This window comes from Mastomys coucha, unplaced genomic scaffold, assembly GCF_008632895.1.
Source record: "Mastomys coucha isolate ucsf_1 unplaced genomic scaffold, UCSF_Mcou_1 pScaffold15, whole genome shotgun sequence".
In the NCBI taxonomy this organism is placed as follows: Eukaryota; Metazoa; Chordata; class Mammalia; order Rodentia; family Muridae; genus Mastomys; species Mastomys coucha.
Window position 1 is genome coordinate 151,579,401 of NW_022196897.1, and position 20,550 is coordinate 151,599,950.

Consider the following 20,550-nt stretch of genomic DNA (forward strand, 5'->3'; position numbering starts at 1 on the left):
CAACATGCCCAGCCCCCATCCTGGAAACTGTTCTTATCCTAGTAGCCTGGGCAGAGATCCCATTGCCAGGTGTCAGAATAGAAGCCCCTCTCTCCTCAGAAACTATGGACTGAGGAGGAGGAAGGAAGGTTGCCTGTCACTCGTGCTGATGGCTGGATGTGTTCTGTGTGCCAGGCCCGGCTCTATGCACCTCACGTGACCCTCACCACAGCTTTTTATCTCTATCACAGTTACGAAAGCGAGTACCGGCAAGACCACTTGCCAGACGTGTGTAGCTGATTAACAATAGAGCTGTGATCTATTGTTAGATCTAGCTAGGCTCCCAGGTCTTTGTCTTGACAGCTGTCCCTCTCTCAGAGTTGATGGCTGCACAGTGCACCTGGGAGATTCAGGGCTTCACCAGGGGGGAAGTCCTCATCTCACTAGAGGTTGTGTGCTTTAAACGTGGTGGCGTGAAAAAGATCAGGGTTTCCAAACTGGAGAACACTATCTAGAAGCCACGGCCACACTATGTGAGAGATGTAAGTTAAAGAAGAACCATTTATTTTGGCTCTTGGCTTCACTGGGTAACACTGCATCATGGCAGAGAAGGCATGGCAGAGCCGGTCAGCGCATAGCTGCAGGAATGTGTGACAGATGCTGCTCACATCACAGTGGACCATAGAGTGGTGTGGCCAGAGCTACAGGATAGACAGCCTTTGACAGGTGGTTCCTGCCAGCCCACCCAGACCTCTCAACCGGTGGGTTGTAACTCCTTTGGGGTTCACATATCTGATGTTTACATTATGATTCATAACAGTGGCAAAATTATAGTTACGAAGTAGCAAGGAAAGTAATTTAACAGTTGGGGGTCGCCACCACTTGAGGAACTGTATTAAAGGATCCCAGTGCTAGGAAAGCTAAGAACCGCCCTTAGGACCTAAGGAGTCTGCAGTTTCCCAAAGCAGTGCCACCAGCGGGAGAACGAGCAAGCAAAACAGAAACTTGTGAGGTCCCTGCAGGTTCAAATCACACCACAGGAAGAATACTGGGACACGTGCCTTATGCCCCAAGACTCTGGATACCTCAGGCCCCAGGATATCTGCAGGGCTGTTGGTGGGAGTTTTAGGATGGCCTGGGTTTGGCTTTTCCACAGTCCACTGGCTTGGTTTGTGGTTTGGAGACCCAAGGGGAAAAAATAACAAAAAGTTTGGGTGAATGAGGAAGACTAATTCATAAACAGCATGTAATCAGAAAAAGAAGTCTCCAGCACTGATGGCTGGCCAGGGCTCAGTTCAGAGCACCCATGCAATTTTGTTTTAAACTCAAGTTTTGCTTTTTTAAAAAAATGTGTTATTATTATTATTATTATTATTATTATTATTATTATTATTTTGTACTGTAAAGGAGATATACAGACACACACACATGCTGTGGTGCACGGTGGGGTCAGAGGACAACTTGCAAGAGTTGGTTCTCTCTTTCCACCGAGTGGGTCTCAGGGATCCAACTAGGATCATCTGGCTTGGGGCCACAAGTGCCTCAACCTGTTGAGCCACGTCCCTAGCCCTAGTTCCAGCTCTAAAATGCTAGGAGTCTCTACTCTGCTCCTCTCCTCTCTCCTGTGCCTAAGCATCATACACTTCTGCACACAGCTGCAAGCCCATCTCTCAACTTTGATTTTCCAGGAGGAGCCCCCCTTTTCTATCAGACGAGAGAGCAGGGTGCTTCGGTTGCCATGGTGACCTCTTTTTCCAGCCCAGGTATACTCAGCAGCTGGTCCAAAGCTGAAAGTTTCAGGGCTCCTAAGGCTTTCTGCTGTGTTAAACCCCGGGATGTTCTCTCCCAAGCAGCCCTTTTCTGTTCCACTTTGGGCAGACATTTCCCAGGTTCCCGTGGGCTTGAGACTCCATCTTCTCCCAGGGCGATGAAAGCCTGTCGGCCACTAATCACTTCCAGCAGAGACAATAACCCCGCTGGTGTATAAAGTTTCTCAAAGCAATTCATATGCGCTTATCTCTCTGCTTCTCCCCCTGACCCAGCCACTTAGATTTTATTTTGAGGCCCATATTAGAGGGAACTTCTCAGCCACCTGCTCTGGGGGGGCTCACAGTCAGCTCGTGTGATCTATAGATTCTCCTCCCAGCCTTCCTCAGTGCCCAAGTTAGCCGACCTGACCCCACTCCCAGTCACTGGAAGGGGAACATGGAATGAGAGCATGAGCGTGCCCCCACAAGTGGTCCAATTTTTAAAATGACAAACCATGTTAAGCATGATTTTTCTCTCCCTCCCTGGCTGGACACACGCGGAAGACGATATTCTGATGCAGAGATCTTGGATTCCTTGGAGCTTCCTGTTAGAATGTTCTGGAAGCCATATTTTACATGGCCTTTTAATTTTCACGAGCCAATAAATTTCTTTACATCCCAGCCAGTTCAAGTTTCTGTTGCTTGCAACTGAAAGAGTCTTGAGAAGACTCCGTGGGAGACAGCCCGGGGACAGGTGGAAAGGCTGTCAGGGTTCCCTGGGGGAGCTCAGAGACAAGCCGTTACTGAAGACTAGACATTTTAGACAAAGGAAAAATAAGGTGAAGTCAAATCAAAGATGGCGACTAAGCAAACAAATCCTTACGTGAAGTGTGTGTGTGTGTGTGTGTGTGCCTGCTTCTCTGTGTGTGTGTGTGTGTGCCTGCTTCTCTGTGTGTGTGTGTGTGTGTGTGTGTGCCTGCTTCAGTGTGTGCTTCAGAGAACAACTTCTGGGAGTTGATTCTCTCCTTCCACCTTGAGAGTTCCAGGAATTGAACTCGGGACTTGTCCACCTTTTCTAGTTGAGCTATCCTCTGGCTCTCAGCCTTAGTTTTTGAGACAGGGTCTCTTACTGAACTTGGCTCACTGATTGGCTAGATTGACTGTCCATCAAGCTCCTGGGATCTTCGGTCTTCCCCTCTCAGCACTGGTGAAGACCACGCCTACCCACCTTTGCACGGGAGGCGAGGATCCTTGCACTTGCATGGCAGCTCCTTAGCTAGGGAGCCCTCTCCAAGACCCCCACGTTTTCTTGTTGAGAAATTAGTACAGGAATGTTCTCAGCCCATGGTTCACTCCCAGAGGAGGCAGAGCCCATCTTGGCTGAAGTTTTTACTTTATAAACATAGAAATGGAGGCTCAGAGGAAAGGCATCTGCTAAGGCCTTGTAGCTAGCCATCGGCAAGATTCAATCATTATAGTGGTGAATATTTAGTGATCCTGTACCATGTCCTGAAGGCACCACAGGGATAGGAACAAGCAAAACACAAGGGGGTGGGGGGAGGTCACTGTTTGTACAAATAAAGTTTTATTGAAATGCAGCTTTGTCCACTTGCTTCTGGGTTGTCTGTGGCTACTTTTCCACTATGGTAGAAGTGTTGAAAACTTGCTACATAGAACAAATGAAGAGAGAAGAGGGGTGGCTTTTGAAAATGATCATGGCCAGGAACTACTGACTCTTCCACAAAGCTTTCTAGTGTTCACACGCCGCCCCTACTCCCTTCCTCTGAAACAGGCCCTTTCTATGACCTTCCTGGAATCGCAGTAGCGAGTACGTCTGTAGTGCTCTGCAAACCAAAGGCTGAGGGACATAATAAGCATGAGGTCACCACATGGCCAAGGGCAGCCTTGATTCTGAGAGCAAAGGACTGAGGAGAGCCTGGTGAGGACCCTGTGGTGGGGCAGCATGTAGGCACTCCATGTAGAATGTGTACCTCACATCCTCTCAGAGCTATCCCAGAAACCCTGACCCATACACTATCCCCCTCAGGCTCAAACATGAGCCCGACAAAGCCACGTGTGGATGCTGTTGCCTGTGAACTGAGCAAACGAACACTGGGGTTTAAGAGCTGGTGACATTAAAGGGACAGCAGATTGACCCACAAACCTGGTGGGTGGCCTCTGTGCCCTCTCACATCTGTAAGCCCTGTATCTCAGTTAGTAAGGGGGGGTGTTTCTTGTGGCTCACAGTTCAGGGTGCCGTCCAGCATGACAGTGGGAACTCGAGGCAGCTGGTCCTACAGCATCCACAGAGAGGCCACAGAGAGATGCACGCTACTGTCCAGCATACTCTGTCCTTTTTCATTCAGTCTGATTCCGCAACCCTTGGGATGTGACACTCAAATCCAGGAAAGGGATCCCCTCAGCTAGCCTTTTTGGAAACACACTTTCATAGATCTATGTCTACCATGTGCCACCGTGGTGACAGAGACAACTAGCCACCATACCTTACCACAAACAAACAAACAAACAACAAAGAAGACTGCCCACAGCATCCACTCTGTGGAGACAGAAACCTCAGCTGAGGTGCTCCGCAGAAGCAGGTGTGGCATCTGGGGACCCTAGAGCCGCAGGACAAATGCATTCTTGTCTCCCTTTGGAGGGAGCAGTGAAATCTTAATTTGTCAAGCCGAGGTTCTCCCACCTTCTCTGTATGGACTGTCAGTTTGGGGGTTTTTGTGGTCTCAGGGTTGGAAGGCCTTGGGTGGGATGAACCAGTAGGGTTCCCTGCCATCGGTAGTATTTGGGGGGGGGGGTTGGTGTTGCTTTGTCTCGAGACAGAGTCCATATATTCCTGGCTGTCCTAGAATTATGTAGACCAGTCTGACTTTGAACTCATGAAGATCCTCCTGCCTCTGCCTCTGGGGTGCTGGGATTAAAGGCATGTGCCACTACAGCCTGCCTTATCTGCAGTGATTTGGTCCTTGAGGCTGTGCGGGGTCTGCAACCCGCTTCAGAGCATCCACCATGCAGGGACTCTCTTTAGGATCCCTGGAACCAAGTATTCAAATATGTAAGCCCGTAGGGGCCATTCTCATTCAAATCACCACACTATAGCATCATCAAGCTCATCCCAGGGCAGGCAGGAGAAGATGTCTGTGAGGCCCAGGTGTTCTGACCTGGACTATATGCCTGCGCTTACAGCCTTCAGTGACTTGGACCACATGCCTGTCTATGCTTGCAGCCTTCAGTGTCTGGCTGCCTCTTCATTCTCTTGATCTCCATGAAGTAGATACAGCCTCTGCCCTGGGCATCTCCAGCACAGGCCAGGCTCCTGTCTTCTTACGGTTATCCTCCATTCTCCTACTCCAAACCACCAGCATCCCGTATTTCTCGTCATTCTGAGAAAAGAGCTTAAAAGAGGAAGAATTTATTCAGTCCCATGGCTTCAGCCCATGGAGGGAGCGTAAGACAGAGCAAGATGCTCGCTGCATGTATTTTTGTAAATGGCATGCTATTACCTTCTTGGGACAGTGTTCTCAGCTCAGCTCTGAGAACAAGCTGCCACTGGTCCTACTCCCGACATAGTTCCGCCAATGGCCAGCTGGTTCTCTGACCCCTGGGACTTGCTATCGCTCCCCCAGCCCCTCACGGCTAGCTAGCTCTGCCAAACTTGTAAGGACCGCACTGTGGATGTGCTCTTTCTCCTGCCCACCTGAGTGGCCATGGATGGAAAATACCAGACAGCCTTAATATTTAATACCAGTCAGATTTGTATCTGTGAATCTCCAACCCCAATATGCCCGTGCAAAGATCACACGACTCTGTTACAATGTTTATAAGCTGCACACCTAGACTGGGCAGATTCACCACCACACCACTCTATTCCCTGGCTATGAGATCCCTGGCTTCTTACTGCTCCTCCAAGTCGTGTAGTTCTGCTCCATCCCCCACCTCTTATTCCTCTATCTTCCTCTCTCTCCATCCCTCTGTCTCATCGTGCCTCTTCCTCCTTCCCCTCTCCCTTCTCTAAAACCTCCAGCCCCACCTTTCCCTTTATTTGCCAGTTAAAATGGGGAGAAGGCTCACATGGAATCACCTGAGTACATAATCCACTCTTGGGGGTGACAGGGAGGGGATAGGGGGCTTGGGGGGGGGGGGAGTTGGGGCAGCCGCTCTCCAGAAAGCAGAATTAGCATCAAAATACGAACAGCACCAAGGCAATCCACAACAGGAAGCAGAGAGAAGTGAGTCTTGGGAGTGAAGTACACTATGGTGATCTACTTTCTCCTGGTTCCTATCGTCTCCTAGTAGTACTCCCAATTATAAAGCCATCGGGAGATTGGTCTATCGATGAAGGTGGAGCCCTCGTGAGCCAATCACCTCTCAGTAGCGCCACCTGAGGGAGACAGAGCCTTCAATAATCAAGTCTGTCTTCATGTGCAAACTATGACACACTAATATGCTTGATATTGATAGTGGCTTCTAGCTGCTCATTACAGCCCCGCCCACCCTTCTGCCTCATCCTAAACTGACTGACTGGCAATGGGCAGCTATAAGAAAGTTAGTGATGTCACTCCTCAGCTCTCTAGCGCCCTCTACCTCCAGACAATGGAATAGTTAAGTCCTTTCTTAACAGTGAATGTAGGCTGCATTTATGACGATTATTACTACAAAATGATCTGGGAATGACATTTGTTAAAGATGAAATCTCATGAGAGTGTTTAGCATGGCCTTGGGCCATGTCTGGAAGCTTCCACTGTCCCCAGTGGGAGGCCCAAGAGCCCTTGACCAACAGGGCTGGCTTTGTGTCTCCTCAGAGGGGACCAGGGCAGCCATCTTCACTTAAGGATCTTCACTGGAAAATAAACACTGTTAATGTACAAGAAACCCCATCTCAGAGCCCAGTCAAAACGTCTCTGGGAGGGATGATAGAATCCTAATGGACTCCAGATGTCTCCCAGTCTTTATTGGGGGTGACCTAAGGAGATGTGGGGGCAGGTTTGTGGCCCAAAGGAACATCTTTTCCAGTCCCTTTGGGGGCCTCTCTTCCTGCTCAGGTCACCAGGCTTGGTTCACCTTTGCCCTTGTTGGTCTCTGCACCCCGCTCCATGGACCCCAGAGAATGCTGACCCAGGAGCACGCTCTTCTGTTGGGAGTCAGAACTGAAGTGGATCCTTGGTGGAGGGGTGAGCCAAGCAAGGCAGTGCTTCCCAGGAACTGATGGAGGAGCTGTGGGGGGGCCAGGTGAAGGGTGGGGGATGAGCCTGTGGAGGGGCAAATGTAGAGCGATCAGACAGAATGAAAGGTTGACTTGGAAAGGCAAGCCCTGAGGCTTTATAGACCCTGTCTCTGAAGATCACAATTTAGAATCTCTCCAGTCCCTAAACTCTGTATGGACCGGCTACTCTCACTGGGCTTCAGCATTCCTCCCCTGGCTCCCACTGCCAATGGCAGCTCCCCTTCTCAGTAGCCCAGACTTGACCTTCTTCAAGCCAGGTTTTATCTGACTATCCTCTGAAGATGTCTCCTTCGCTCCCAGCCTCTTCTCTTCCTTTCTGACATGACAGAAGAGTGTCCCTGGACCTCAAATAATTCCTGGCTGTTGAATCCTACATTTGACCTGAGAAACTGAGCCATCAGGGGTTGGTTTGGCCGTTCTTGTCTCCAGCACCTAGAGTTTGGCCTGCATCATACTGTTCTAGTCCATAGCAGCTGTCCAGCCACTGATGAGGTCAAGGCTAGGTGGGCTGGCGTGGGCAATGCAGAGAGCTCCTTGGGATCTGTCCATCAACGGGGGCTGGTACTATGTGGCTTCATCCCCATAGCCCCAGCCCAAATCCACCTCACCTCTCAGGACTCTAGGAGTCAGTGTGGATAGCCAGGCCACTCACCTGGATGATATCATCACCCCATGGCTGTAAATGCAGCAATGGATCAGTAGCCATAAAGGCAGTAAGAGGAACCTCTGCTGGTAGGTACAAGGTCCTGTTGATACCTCATCTCCAGCTCTGGTTTTCAGTATCCTCATTAGCAGATGTGGCTACTGTCTCAGTCAGGGTTTCCATTCCTTCAGAAAACATCATGACCAAGAAGCAAGTTGGGGAGGAAAGGGTTTATTCAGCTTACACTTCCACACTGCTGTTCATCATCAAAGGAAGTCAGGACTAGAATCAGGAGCTGATGCAGAGGCCGTGGAGGGATGTTACTTACTGGCTTGCTGCTACCCCTGGCTTGCTCATCTTGCTCTCTTATAGAGCCCAAGACTTCCAGCCGAGGGATGGCACCACCCACAAGGGGCCTTCTCCCCTTGATCACTAATTGAGATTAATGCCCCATAGCTGGATCTCATGGAGGCACTTCCTCAAGGGGGGCTCCTTTCTTTGTGATAACTCCAGCTTGTGTCCAGTTGACACACAAAACCAGCCAGTACAGCTACTGAGCCACAGAGAAGCTGAACACTGGCTCAGGGTTACACACCAGGTAAGTGGGTGAGCTGTCAGCTGGATTCTTGCCTTCCCAGGTAGGAATCTGGTTCCAAGCTCCCCCTCTCCCCAGAGCCCACGTCCACCATCTTAAGGTCATCTGAAGCATTCTTAGTGGGCTCTGGGCTTGACACCACCCATCTTGTTTGGCTCTTAAGGAAGAGGGCAACAGAGAGCCAGTTCCCTACAGGGAGAAAAGAGCTCTGCCTGCATGCCGCAGGCTGATATGTCAAGAGTCTAAGGTCTGTTCCAGGCCTGAGATCCTGAGCCCCGTGCCCTGTCCCTCCATATCCCATCATTGCCTGGGTATTGGGGTCACTGTCTGTGGTGTCTCAATAAGCCACCCCATGTCCCCTCACATTCTGACCGGGCCTCCTCCCGGTGACCTGTGTGACCCACTCATCCCCCACCCAGCATGTTCACAGTTCCAGTTAAGATGTTTGAGCCACATGGAAGCAGAGTCTAGAGGCCCATCCCCCAGAGGAGAAGGAAACCCTAAACCTCTGGACCAGGCCCTTCTGGTCCCCACTCTGTGTGGTTCTCAGTGTCCTTGGGCACCCTTCACCATGCTGCCCCGCCCCTGTCTTACCTCAAATGTCATGTCCTTGCTGAGGCCTCTCTTAGTTTGTCCTGAAATGGCAGACGTCCCTCTTCCTTTCCATTGCATTCTTTGCCTCCATCTTCCAGAAGATCAGCATCTCAGGGACACTTGGATTGTCTGCCCATGCTCAGTGTTGACACTTAGGAGACGTCCCCACCTATGGGTTCAACAAATTGACGTGGCTTAAAATTATTTAATTACGTCTATTTATTATTTGTGGGGGATATGAGCATCCCACATTATGTGTGGAGGTTGGAAGAACTGGATCTCTCCTTTCACTGTGTGGAATCCAGGGATCAAACTCACATTGTTAGGTTTCGCAGAAGCCCCTTTACCCACTCACTGTGCCATCTCAGCCGGCCTGAGTCAATATTTTACAGGTGGGTGGTAAAGGACCAGGAGGGTGAACTGTCAGACTCAAACCCTACAGCTGCCACTGGGGCCACTACGTGTGGGGTGGTGGACAACTGGACATTGCCTGCACACAGTTCTCAAGTGCAGAAGCCAGAAATCAGGGCATCATCAGGACGGTGAGCTGAGAAGGCTCTGGAACGGAGGCTCTGCCGTTCTGTCGAGCTTCTCCATCTCCACAGCCCTGCTGGTGCTCTGTGTATCTCTCCCCCTCTCAGTAACGCTCCATCACTGCTTAGAGCAGTGGTTCCCAACCTTCCTAATGCTGTGACCCTCTGATACAGCTCTTCCTGTGGTGGTGACCCCCAATCATAAATTCATTTCCATTGCTACTTCAAAACTGTAATTTTGCTACTGTTATGAATCTTAATGTAAATATCTGATGGGCAGGATATCTGATATTTGACCCTGGTGAAAGGATCATTTGTTTCCCCCAAAGGGGTCACGACCCACAGATTGAGAACCATGGGCTTAGGGGCTGTCACTCAGGACATTAGCTCGCAACCTTCTAAGGAAAGCTGTGTTCCAGAGCTCCCATATTAGTCATCTCCCCTGGAAGCTGGGCTGGTGATCCCCATTCCTTCCTATTCACGGCCCCCAGAGGCTGCAAGGAGAGCTGTTCCCCATGGAGGGGGCCTGACAAGGACAAGCGGCTGTGGCTGTCCTTCTCTGGACCCCAGCAGGAGGGAGAGGGAAGGATAAACTGTGGGGTTCATGAGACAGAGGCCTGATCCTAGCTGATCCCCTAATCCCTTCTGAGCCGGCTTCCCACAGAGTAGAGTCAAGGGTCCTGTTCTGGAAGGTTCTGCAGAAAGCCTGCCCTTCCAGATACAATAGCTCAGCTCACTCTGCTTCCAGCTTTCCCCAAACTCACTCTCCAGCCCCTCAACAGCCCATCGTCAGTCACACCTGACACGGATGCTCATTGGGTGACAAGTGCCACACCCAGCCTCAAAGTGGCTTCAGCCAAGACCACTCTTTCTGCTCTTTCTGCCAAAGTAACTGAAGAATGCAGGCTTCAGCCTGGCTTCAGGTGGGGCTAGCTCCAGGCCTCACCTGACGACCTGAGTTCAATCACTGAGAGACCTGACTCCTGCTCTGACTTTCATATATGCACTGTGGCCTGTACACACATAAAATCTCACATAACAAGTCAGATGAAGGAAACCACGGTTGTCCCTAAATCCCTGTCCAAATCCACTCACACCATATTCTCTCCTACAGGCCGAGTCCGAGGTCACTGGAGCCGCGCACATCCTCCTTGTGGATCTGCTCTTTCCCTGTGCTGTGGGTGAGGTTTGGCAGGAGGCTGAGTGACAGCTTTGGAGTTCCAGGGACTTTTGACAGAATGTGTGGCCTACCAAAGCCTGCCTCAGGGCCTCAGGGGTAGACATGGGCCCAGGTGGTCAAGAGACCTTCCCCCAGAACCCACACTCAGCAGCCCCTGAGGGGTCCCTGGAGAAGGCTACTCCTGTCAGGAGCCTGCTGGAGAGTGGAGGGACAAGGAGGGACAGTCCCACCCGGCTACCTACCCTGTCTTGCCCAGAGCTCTTTTCCTCAGGAACTTTGCCCCTGGGGCAGTTACCAGTGATCTCCGGTGACCAGTGACCTCAAATTCCAGGTAGGCCAGCACAAAGGCCTCTCTCTCCTCATCTTATCTGGCCCTTCCTCCATCTCTGACTTCCAGCTGCAGGTTTTCTGGGGCGGGGGGTCCCAATGCCTTCGCACCAGACCACAGGCTCCCTTCCCTTCAGGGGCCCAACAGAGCTGTTGACATTCTCCAGCCCCAATTCACCCATGCCTTCATTCATTCACTTTCTCATTCATTCATTCATTCACTCTCACTCATTACTTCACTCATGCATTCATTTACTCATTCATTTACTCACCCCTTCCTTCACTAATTCATTCACTCATTCATTCATTCACCCATTTACTCATTTATTCATTCACTCACTTACATACTCATTCATCCATCCATCCATTCGCTTACTTATTCATTCATTCACCCACTCGTGCATTCATTTACTCACTAATTCATTCACTCCTTCCTTCTTTCATTCATTCACTAATTCACTAACTCATTCATTTGCTCAGTTATACACTCATTTTTCCATCCATCCATTCATCTATTCACTCACTCATTCATTTGCTCAGTTATACACTCATTTTTCCATCCATCCATTCATCTATCCACTCACTCATTCATTCATCCATTTATTCATTCGCTCATTTACATATTCATTCATTCACTTATTCATTTACTCACTCATTTACTCATTGTTGTCCTTGTAGCTTTGCTCTCTCACTTACCACCCCTTTGGCATTGCATTTCTGTGGGTGTGACGTCCAGAACTCTTAAGTACAGTTAACTGGGGACATTGCTCAGTGGAGAGGCAAGCATGAGGATCCAAGTCTGATTCTCTAGCACCAATGTAAAAAGCGAGATATGGCTGTATATGCCACACACACACGCACTCACACATACACTATACACACACACACACACACACACACACCACACACTATACACATACCACACACACACAGAGACCACCCACACATACACTATACACACACACACACACACACCACACCACACACTATACACATACCACACACACACAGAGACCACCCACATATACACTATACACACACACACATACACACCACACCACACACACACACACACACACACCACACCACACACTATACACATACCACACACACACAGAGACCACCCACATATACACTATACACATACCACAAACATACACACACATGACATACACATGTATCACATACACATCACACAAACATATAGACACGCATGCATGTATTCACACACAAATACACATGCACTCACACATATACTATACACACCACACCACACACACACACACACACACACACACATATACACACACACACAATCAAGCACGGCCACCATAAGTTGAGGTCCCTCACTGTGACGCTGTGTCCTTTCTCTGTCCTACACACAGCCCATGTTGTAGCCTAGCTACTCATTGCTCCAGCTCTTGGTAGAAAATATATTCACCCACCTGCTTCCCTCAATCCTATCACCTAGATCTAAGTCGTAGAGCTCACCGTGCGTGAGTCTGACTTGATGCTGCGTGCGCTGCCACCATGATCTAAGTCATAGAGCTCACCGTGCGTGAGTCTGACTTGATGCTGCGTGCGCTGCCACCGTGATCTAAGTTGTAGAGCTCACCGTGCGTGAGTCTGACTTGATGCTGCGTGCGCTGCCACCGTGATCTAAGTCGTAGAGCTCACCGTGCGTGAGTCTGACTTGATGCTGCGTGCGCTGCCACCTTTCTATGCGCTTACCCATCAAAGGATTTCTTGAAAAGAGAGAGGAGGTACAGTGCCTACTGTGGCTAATGGACTCCATCTAGCCATGCTTGGCTTTGTCTCATCCACACTGGGCAACATCGTGTCTCCTCCCTTGGCTACTTTGTCCTTCCTGTGGTTCAAATTCTTTTCTCTCACCTCCTAACTGGAACTCCACCTCCTGGAGGCGGCTCAGGCTAAGCAGCCTGTTGTCTTGGTGACCATGACACCCTCAGACCCTGCTTCTTCTTAACATCTTTCTCGTGTTTGTTTCTTTATTTGGTGTGGTGGTTGGAATAAGCTTGGCCCAAGGAGTGGCACTATTAGGAGGTGTGGCCTTGTCGGAGTGGGTGTGGCCTTGTCGGAGTGGGTGTGGCCTTGTCGGAGTGGGTGTGGCCTTGTTGGAGGAAGTGCCTCACTGTGGGGGTGGGCTTTGAGACCCTCCTCCTGGCTTCCTGGAAGAGAGCAGTCTTCTCCCGGTTCCCTTCAGATGAAGATGCAGAACTCTCAGCTCCTTCTCCTGCACCATGCCTGCCTGCATGCTGCCATGCTTCCCACCTTGATGATTACAGACTGAACCTCTGAACCTGTAAGCCAGTCCCAATTAAGCCACGCCCTTTATAAGAGTTGCCTTGGTCATGGTGTCTCTTTAAAGCAATGGAAACCCTAACTAAGACATTTGGTTACCACTTTTTTCTCCTTGCTAGAATTGTCTGCCTGAGACCAGGCATCAGCCCTAGAACAGTTCGTAGCACACTGTAGAAACTCAACTAATGGTTCCTAGTGGAGTGCATTAATGGCCTCTAACCAGGGAATCATCGCTACTTCCCCCAGACATATGGAACATCTGACTTCCCAGAGTCCCCCAACCCTGACTGTCTTGGAGCCAGCTCTGAGTTTTTGACATCAGAACAAAACACATGGCACACATCAAACCCAACTGACTGTGCCCTGTGGACTCAATACTGAGTAGCCTGTATCAGTATAAGGCCTGACAAGATGGCTCAGTGAGCAAAGAGGCTTGCTGCCAAACCTGGCTAACTGAGTTCAATCCCTGGGACCCATGGGGTAGAAGGAGAGAACGGACTTGATAGAGCTATTCCCTGGCTGCCACACTAACATTGTGGTATGCACACTTTCACTCATGTATCATACACATACACACACACGCACACACATACACTAACACTGTGGTGTGGACACTTTCACACATATATCATACACACACATCACACATACTAATAAGTAAGGGCTGGGGAAATGGCTCAGCAGCTAAACTCTTTGCCATGTAAGCCTGAGGATTTGAGTTCAGATCTTCAGCATCCATATAAAAGCCATATACAACCCCAGCCCTTGGTAGCATGACAAGCAAAACCTAGGGGCTCCTCAGACAGCCAAGTCAGCATGGTGACCTCCAGGTCAGTGAGAGACTCTGTAAAGTAGAGAGTGATAAGGGACCAGGCTTCAAATTGACCTCAGGCCTCTTTGTGCAAACACGGTTTTATATATGCACACACCTACACACACCCGTGCATATATACCTTGCACACACAACTTAAAAACTGGTACCATCATCCATGCCCGGGGCTTTCGAGGGACGCACACACGTGTACTTCTTACACGTTATTTGTTCAGGGGAGAGAATGGAATTTGTCTAAAATCTGAATTGGAAGGGAACTGCTCCGTGCGCTGTAGTCTCTGTGAGATGACACACTGCCGGGCGGTATGGGTTGCCATGGAAAAGCCAGATGCTCCCAATTTGCTTCCTCTACTGTGCCCCAGGTACTGTTCTGAATGTCCAGGATGTGACTGGACACAGAAATGATGAAATGTCTTCTCAGTTTCCAGAAGACAAAACCCAATTCCCGACAACAACAGGGCAGATGCCCTTAAGTGCATAGGAGCCTAAGGACCAGGGAAGGTGGACATGTCCTCATGTGCATAGGAGCCTAAGGACCAGGGAAGGTGGGCATGTCCTCACGTGCATAGGAGCCTAAGGACCAGGGAAGGTGGGCATGTCCTCACGTGCATAGGAGCCTAAGGACCGGGGAAGGTGGACATGTCCTCATGTGCATGGGAGCCTAAGGACCGGGGAAGGTGGACATGTCCTCAAGTGCATAGGAGCCTAAGGACCGGGGAAGGTGGACATGTCCTCAAGTGCATAGGAGCCTAAGGACCGGGAAAGGTGGGCAGAGCCTAATGAGTGCTCACTTGCCATGTTCCTCCTGGGTAGTCCCTACTCCAACACGCCAGCCCTCATGACCTACCCACCCCATGGCAACCTCCTCCTTCTCATTCTCCCTCCACCTCCAGTGGTCTCTGCCTGAGACCCTAAGCCCAGGCAGGACCTCAAGCTCCCCATACCTCTCTTCTGTCCAGCTACAGGCCATAGGCATCTTTATTAACCAATCAGGAAAAACTTGAGGGGCAAGGTTTACACAATAAAAGCCGGTATACAGGAGGATCATAGTGGAATAACCAGGTCTTGGGCTACAGAATTTAGCAGCACCAGACCAACCTAGTACAAAGGCAGGCAGCATTCAGGGCTAGGGCAGGGTTTTCTGGTGGCACAGAGCCCAGGGCCTCCCCATACCTGCAGATGGCAGAGAAGGCTCTTCTGTTGCCCTCCTTACACAGAGCAAGAGATTGCAAACTTGAGCTGCCCCTGGATGCCCAAGCTCAAGGGCTGAGTTGGAAGTTAAACGTACCCTATCCTGAGCCAGGTCAGAGGGAGCCTCAATGTGAGGCGGGTGTGGGACATAGGGGTGGTTTTATAGTGAATATGAACTGGTTTGTCATTTTAAAAACGCATAACAGGAAATAAGACCCCACCAAAACCAAGGCATGGGGACAGAACCGTCTGGGAGGCAGAGAGGACTCAAGCCCTCCTTGGGCATTTGTGTAGCACTCGGAGACAATGGTGTATGGGACACAGTCAGCAAATATAATCTAATAAGGAATAGAGGGAGAGAGGGAGGCGTGAGGGAAGGAGGAAGGGTGGGAAAAATGAAGAAGTGGGGGGAGTGGGAAGGAAGGAAATGGAAGTGGGGAAGAGGAGAGAAGAGGAATCTCGGGAAACACAGGAAAAAAAGAAAGAGGAAATGAAAAAGAAATGTAGGAAGAAGGAGATTGAAACAAAGAGGAAGGAGAAGGCAGGCTCACCTTCCCTGATACGGGCTCTTCCTGTCTGCACGTTTAGCCACAGTAGAGAATCAAACTCAGAAACAAGAGCATGTGAAACTCAAACACAGTCCCTCTGGCCCGCTGCTTAATTAAATGACCCCATAATGAAATCTCTCCCCACTGAGTGCGTGTTTAATAATTAATTGCCCTCACCAGCCAGCCGGGCTTGGAGCACTCAACACTTACTGGCAGGAAGTAGAGAGTGGGAGAGCGTCTTGAGCATGAAGAAGGTTCTCCCAAACTTACAAAAGATAGAAAAGAGTGATAAGGGGGGGACCCAAGCCTAGCCTGAAGCCCAGACTCTCCCGGCAACGTCTTTAATAAGAATGTCAAATAGCTAATCAATGGCAAGCAGTTGACCAGGGAATGCACATCATGGGAGAGGAAATAGCAAGCACTTGGTTTTCTATTTTACTTTTTGTGTGAGCAGGTGTTTGTTTGCATGTGTCTTGTGTATCATGTGTGTGCCTGGTGCCCAAGGAGGTCAGAAGAGGGCATTGGATCCTCTGGGACTGAATTTACAGGTGGTTGTAAGATGCCATATGGAAACTTTAAGAGTGATTGATCTTGGGCCAGCAAGATGGCTTAGTGGGTAAAGGAGCTTGCCACCAAGCCTGACAACCTGAGTTCAATACTTAGATTGTATGGAGGAAGGAGATAGATAGCTCACTCCTGAAAGCTGTCCTCTGACATTTAATACTCTAGCCGTGGCATGTGTGTGCCCATACCCATACACAACAGGCACACACACACACACACACACACACACACACACTACAGAATAAATGTAAAAATGTATGACTAATGCTGCTAGCATTCAAGACCTGTCACTTCACAAGACAATTGTCAACAGCATGTTCCGGCTCATGTAAGGAGAAACCTGATCATCTCTGCCTATTCCAGACACAGGCTCTGTGGTCCCCTCTAGGAAGGAGAGGGGATGGTGAGAGAGTGAAGGGGGAGAAGCGGGGGAGATTTGTGTCTGTGTTCCTGAAGTTACCTTACTGCCTGGATCATTGGCCAGGAGTGTCACAGCAGACACCACAGTTGTGTGATTTAGATGACAGTTGATTGTCTTGCAATCCTGGGCCTGGCCTATGAGACTACAGTATCAGGAAGGGGTTTCTTCCAGTGTGTGCACGAGGCTGTCCCTCTGTCTGTCTGTCCTGTCTTCCTCTTCCAAGGACACAGATTAAACTGCAGCCCAATGACTTCACGTAGACTTAATTCACTAGTTGGTTTTTACATAACATTTGTCTATTTTTTTAAGTCATTTTTTTTGTGGTGTTGAATGTTCTGCTTACACACATGTTTGTGCACCATGTGTGTGCCTGTTACCTATGGAGGTCAGAAAAGAGCACTGGATGCCCTGGAGCTGAAGTTATGAACTGCCGTGTGGGTGTTAGAAACCAAACCCGGGTCCTCTCTGAGAGCAGTCAGTGCTTTTACCCACTGAGCCATCTCTACAGCTTCATTGATTGCATTCATTGATTGATTGCTTGATTTGTGTGTGTACTTGTGTATATGTGTGTGTATGAGTGATTATGTGTGTATATGTGTATATATAGTGCACATGTGCATGTGTGTATGTATGTGTGTATGTCTACATATATATGTATGTGTGTGCATGTGTGTATATATATGCCTATGTGTGTGCATGTGTACATGTGTGCATTTGTGTGTGTATATATATGTGCGTGCATGTGTGTATATGTGTGTGTATGTGTATGTGTGTATGTGTGTGTGGTGGGTGTGTGTGGTGTGTATATAAAGGTTAGAGTCATGTCTCAGCAGGCTTGGTGTCAAGGACTTTTGTTTGCTGAGCCATCTCATGGATCCCTTATTTCACTTTGTAAATTCCACTTGCAAATACAGTTACATGCCAGGGTCCTGGGGCTGGGGCTTCAGTGTATGAGTAGGAGTTCAGGACTCATTCCTGGACACCTCAGATTCTAGCAGGAGGACAGGTGTCAAGTCTGGGGAAGCCACTGCCAAGTTTCTTCCCTTCAGAGATGAAACAATTCAAGTCATTTTCATGTCCTGAGGATGGTAACTAATCTAAGCTTTTAGAGGGAGCAGTTCTCAATCCTAGTGGGGTAGTATGACAGGACCGGAGGCCTCTCACCTCATGTCACTAATAAACACAACCAACCACAGTCCATGGCCAGATCTCAAAAGCTGCCAGTCCATCCCAGCAGCACAGATGCTAAGGACAGTGTGACTGGAGGGCAAAACCTTTCTTTTGCAAATGTCATTGACCTTTCTTCCTGGGGGACACTGAGGACTCTTGAGCTTAAGAAGTTTCCCATCTGCCTCCTGGTAGGTCTTGGACCCTTCTTTACCTCTCATCCTACAGATCCTGGCCAGAGTCCCCCCTAAGAGGAAAAACACCAGGCTGCTGCCTGTGGGGTGGGAGTCACAGTTATTTTCTTGTTGTTGTAAAGAAACAATCAAGAACTTGTTGATTTGGCTCCGGCTTCAGCTCGCTGTGGGGGCGAGGTATGGCGGAGCTCATGGTGGCAGGGACAACAGTAGAGAGGTCACACAGTGTCTGAATAAAGAGGAAACACGGTTTGGGCCACATCCAGAAGCCTCCAGTGACCTACTTCCGGTGGCCAGGGTCCACTTCCCAAGGGTTCCCGGGACCCTTAGAACAGAAGCACCAGCTGGGGACCATGACTCTGGGGGGTGGGGGAGTGGGGGAGGTTGGGGAGTGGTCGGTCTCAAAACACAGAGGGGTATTGGTTTTTCTGCTCCAGCAACACGCCACGACAAGCTTGCCCGCTTAAGACACCAGAAATACTTCATCATCTTTCCAGGGGCCAGAGAGTCAGCAGGCCACGCTCCCTCCAAAGGCCCTAGGGAGGAAGCCTTCCTGCCCCTCCACCATCACCTGCCAATCCTGGGCTCTCTGCAACATCACCCTAATGCTTGCCTCTGCTTCTGCCTGTCTGCTTCCCTGGATCTCGGAATGTCATCCTTGGTGTTCCCACCAGAGGCCATCATGGATCTTAGGGCTGCTCTGATCTAGAAAAATCTTGTCCTAAGATTCTGACCCTAATGACATAAGGTTACATCTACAGGAGGTAGGGGCACTTGGGCATGTCTTTGGGGTCATTGCTATTGGAGGTTGGGGTCAACAATGTTTTCAAGAGTCATTGTCTTAAGAACAGTAGACCCTAGCCTCAGAGATTCAACTAGTTGGAGAGACCCGCAACTTGACGGGCCGTGCGGTTCAGTTGGTAGGGTGTTTGCCTGGTGTGCACAGATCTTGGGTTCTATCCCAAGCCCTGCATAAACTGGGCCTGGTGATGCATGTGCATGCCTGGGTTCTCCGTACTGAGAGGTAGAAGCAAGAAGATCAGGACTTCAAGGTCACCCATGGAGGCTGAGGCAGGAGGATGGAACATTCAAGTGTTGCTTACCCTTCAGAATCGACCTCTGGCCCAAGCTAAAGTAACTTGGCAAGACCTTGTCTCTATAAAAATTAAAAATGGATGGGAATAGGGTTTGGGAGCAAAGCAGTTGCTCAAAATGCGTGAGGCTCTGGGTTGAACCTCCCAACGCTACAAAACACAGGAAAAGAAAAGTAAACAACAACTACCCCGAGTAGAAGGGTCCCTCTACACCTCTGAAAGTCCTTTGGGGACAAGGAGAGCTGAGAGTCTTGGAGGAGCTCCCATTTGTTGCTGTGCTGGACTGATGAGGCTCCACTGGTCCGGGTCTCATACCAGGATCTAAAGAAAACCCCCAAACCCGGAGATCTTGGCAGAAGGTTGCCATGGAAGAGCAGAAGGAGGTGGGGTTCCCTCCCCGCCCCAGCTTCCACGCCCACCCGGGCTTTCGGGCTTCCTGGAATGCCCGGGGGACGCCGCTGCGGTAATGACCCCGCGACAGCTGCGCTCCCGGAGAAGCTGCCGCCGCTTCCCGGGCGCCGCCGCCTCCGGAGACAGGTTCGCACCTGCTGGGGACATTTCTCATCAATTAGACCTTGGCAGCGTTTGAATGGGGCCCGGGAGGGCGCGTCCCCGCCGCCCCGAGCCGCCCGCGTGCACAGATGGCAGCCCCGGGCGCAGCTGCCCGGCGGGTGCGCGGAGTCACAATCGACGCAGTGTTCATAACGCCCCAGGTTGGGCAGGGCCCGGCACACCTGCGCGGCGCAGATGGTATCCCCCGCGGCAGCAGGCACCCGAAACCCCGCTGAGGACGCCGATGCGGGTGCGACGCCAGGAGTCAGTGACCTTGGGGGCCGCAGACCACGCCCCGCCCGCAGCCTGCACCTCGCCTCGCTCCGCCCTCCGCGTCCCCGGCCACCAACACGTCCCTGCATAAAGTGGGACCGGTCCTGGGTAGTAGCTAGGTCATCCAAATGCCTTCAACTGGGGATTGACTGGGAAATAATGTTCTCTACAATGCTCTGACACACTGCCATGAATAAATTGGCTTAAGAGACCTGGGCATTTTGCGTAGTGGGCAGAGCGTTTACCTAGCGTGCACTAAACTCTGGCTGGCTCTCAAGCACCTAGAATTCTGTGTAGTTTGTGTAGTTTACGCTGGCCCTGATTTCAGGGTGATCCTCCTTCTTCCTCAGCCTTCTTCTGAGTACTGGAATTACAATCGCACACAAACACACACGTGCACGCACACGCACACGCACACGCACACGACACCCTGCACATTTTCTTTTCAGCCTCAGACTCAAAACTGCCCGCACAAAGGCCACATCCCACCAGTTTGCAGATCCAAAGGTTTACAAGGCTGCCTCAAGCGAATTAGTGGCTAGAGATCTTGCAGC

General features: G+C 50.3%; 1 long non-coding RNA gene across 1 annotated transcript; it reads right to left on the reverse strand.

The window, feature by feature from the left end:
* Positions 1-6,775: 6,775 nt before the first annotated feature.
* LOC116092537 lies at positions 6,776-19,805 on the reverse strand. Its single transcript, XR_004119301.1, has 3 exons — positions 19,717-19,805; positions 8,799-8,967; positions 6,776-6,991 (listed from the first exon to the last, which is right to left on the reverse strand). It is a non-coding gene; the product is annotated as an uncharacterized LOC116092537 (long non-coding RNA).
* Between the last annotated feature and the right edge of the window lie 745 nt (positions 19,806-20,550).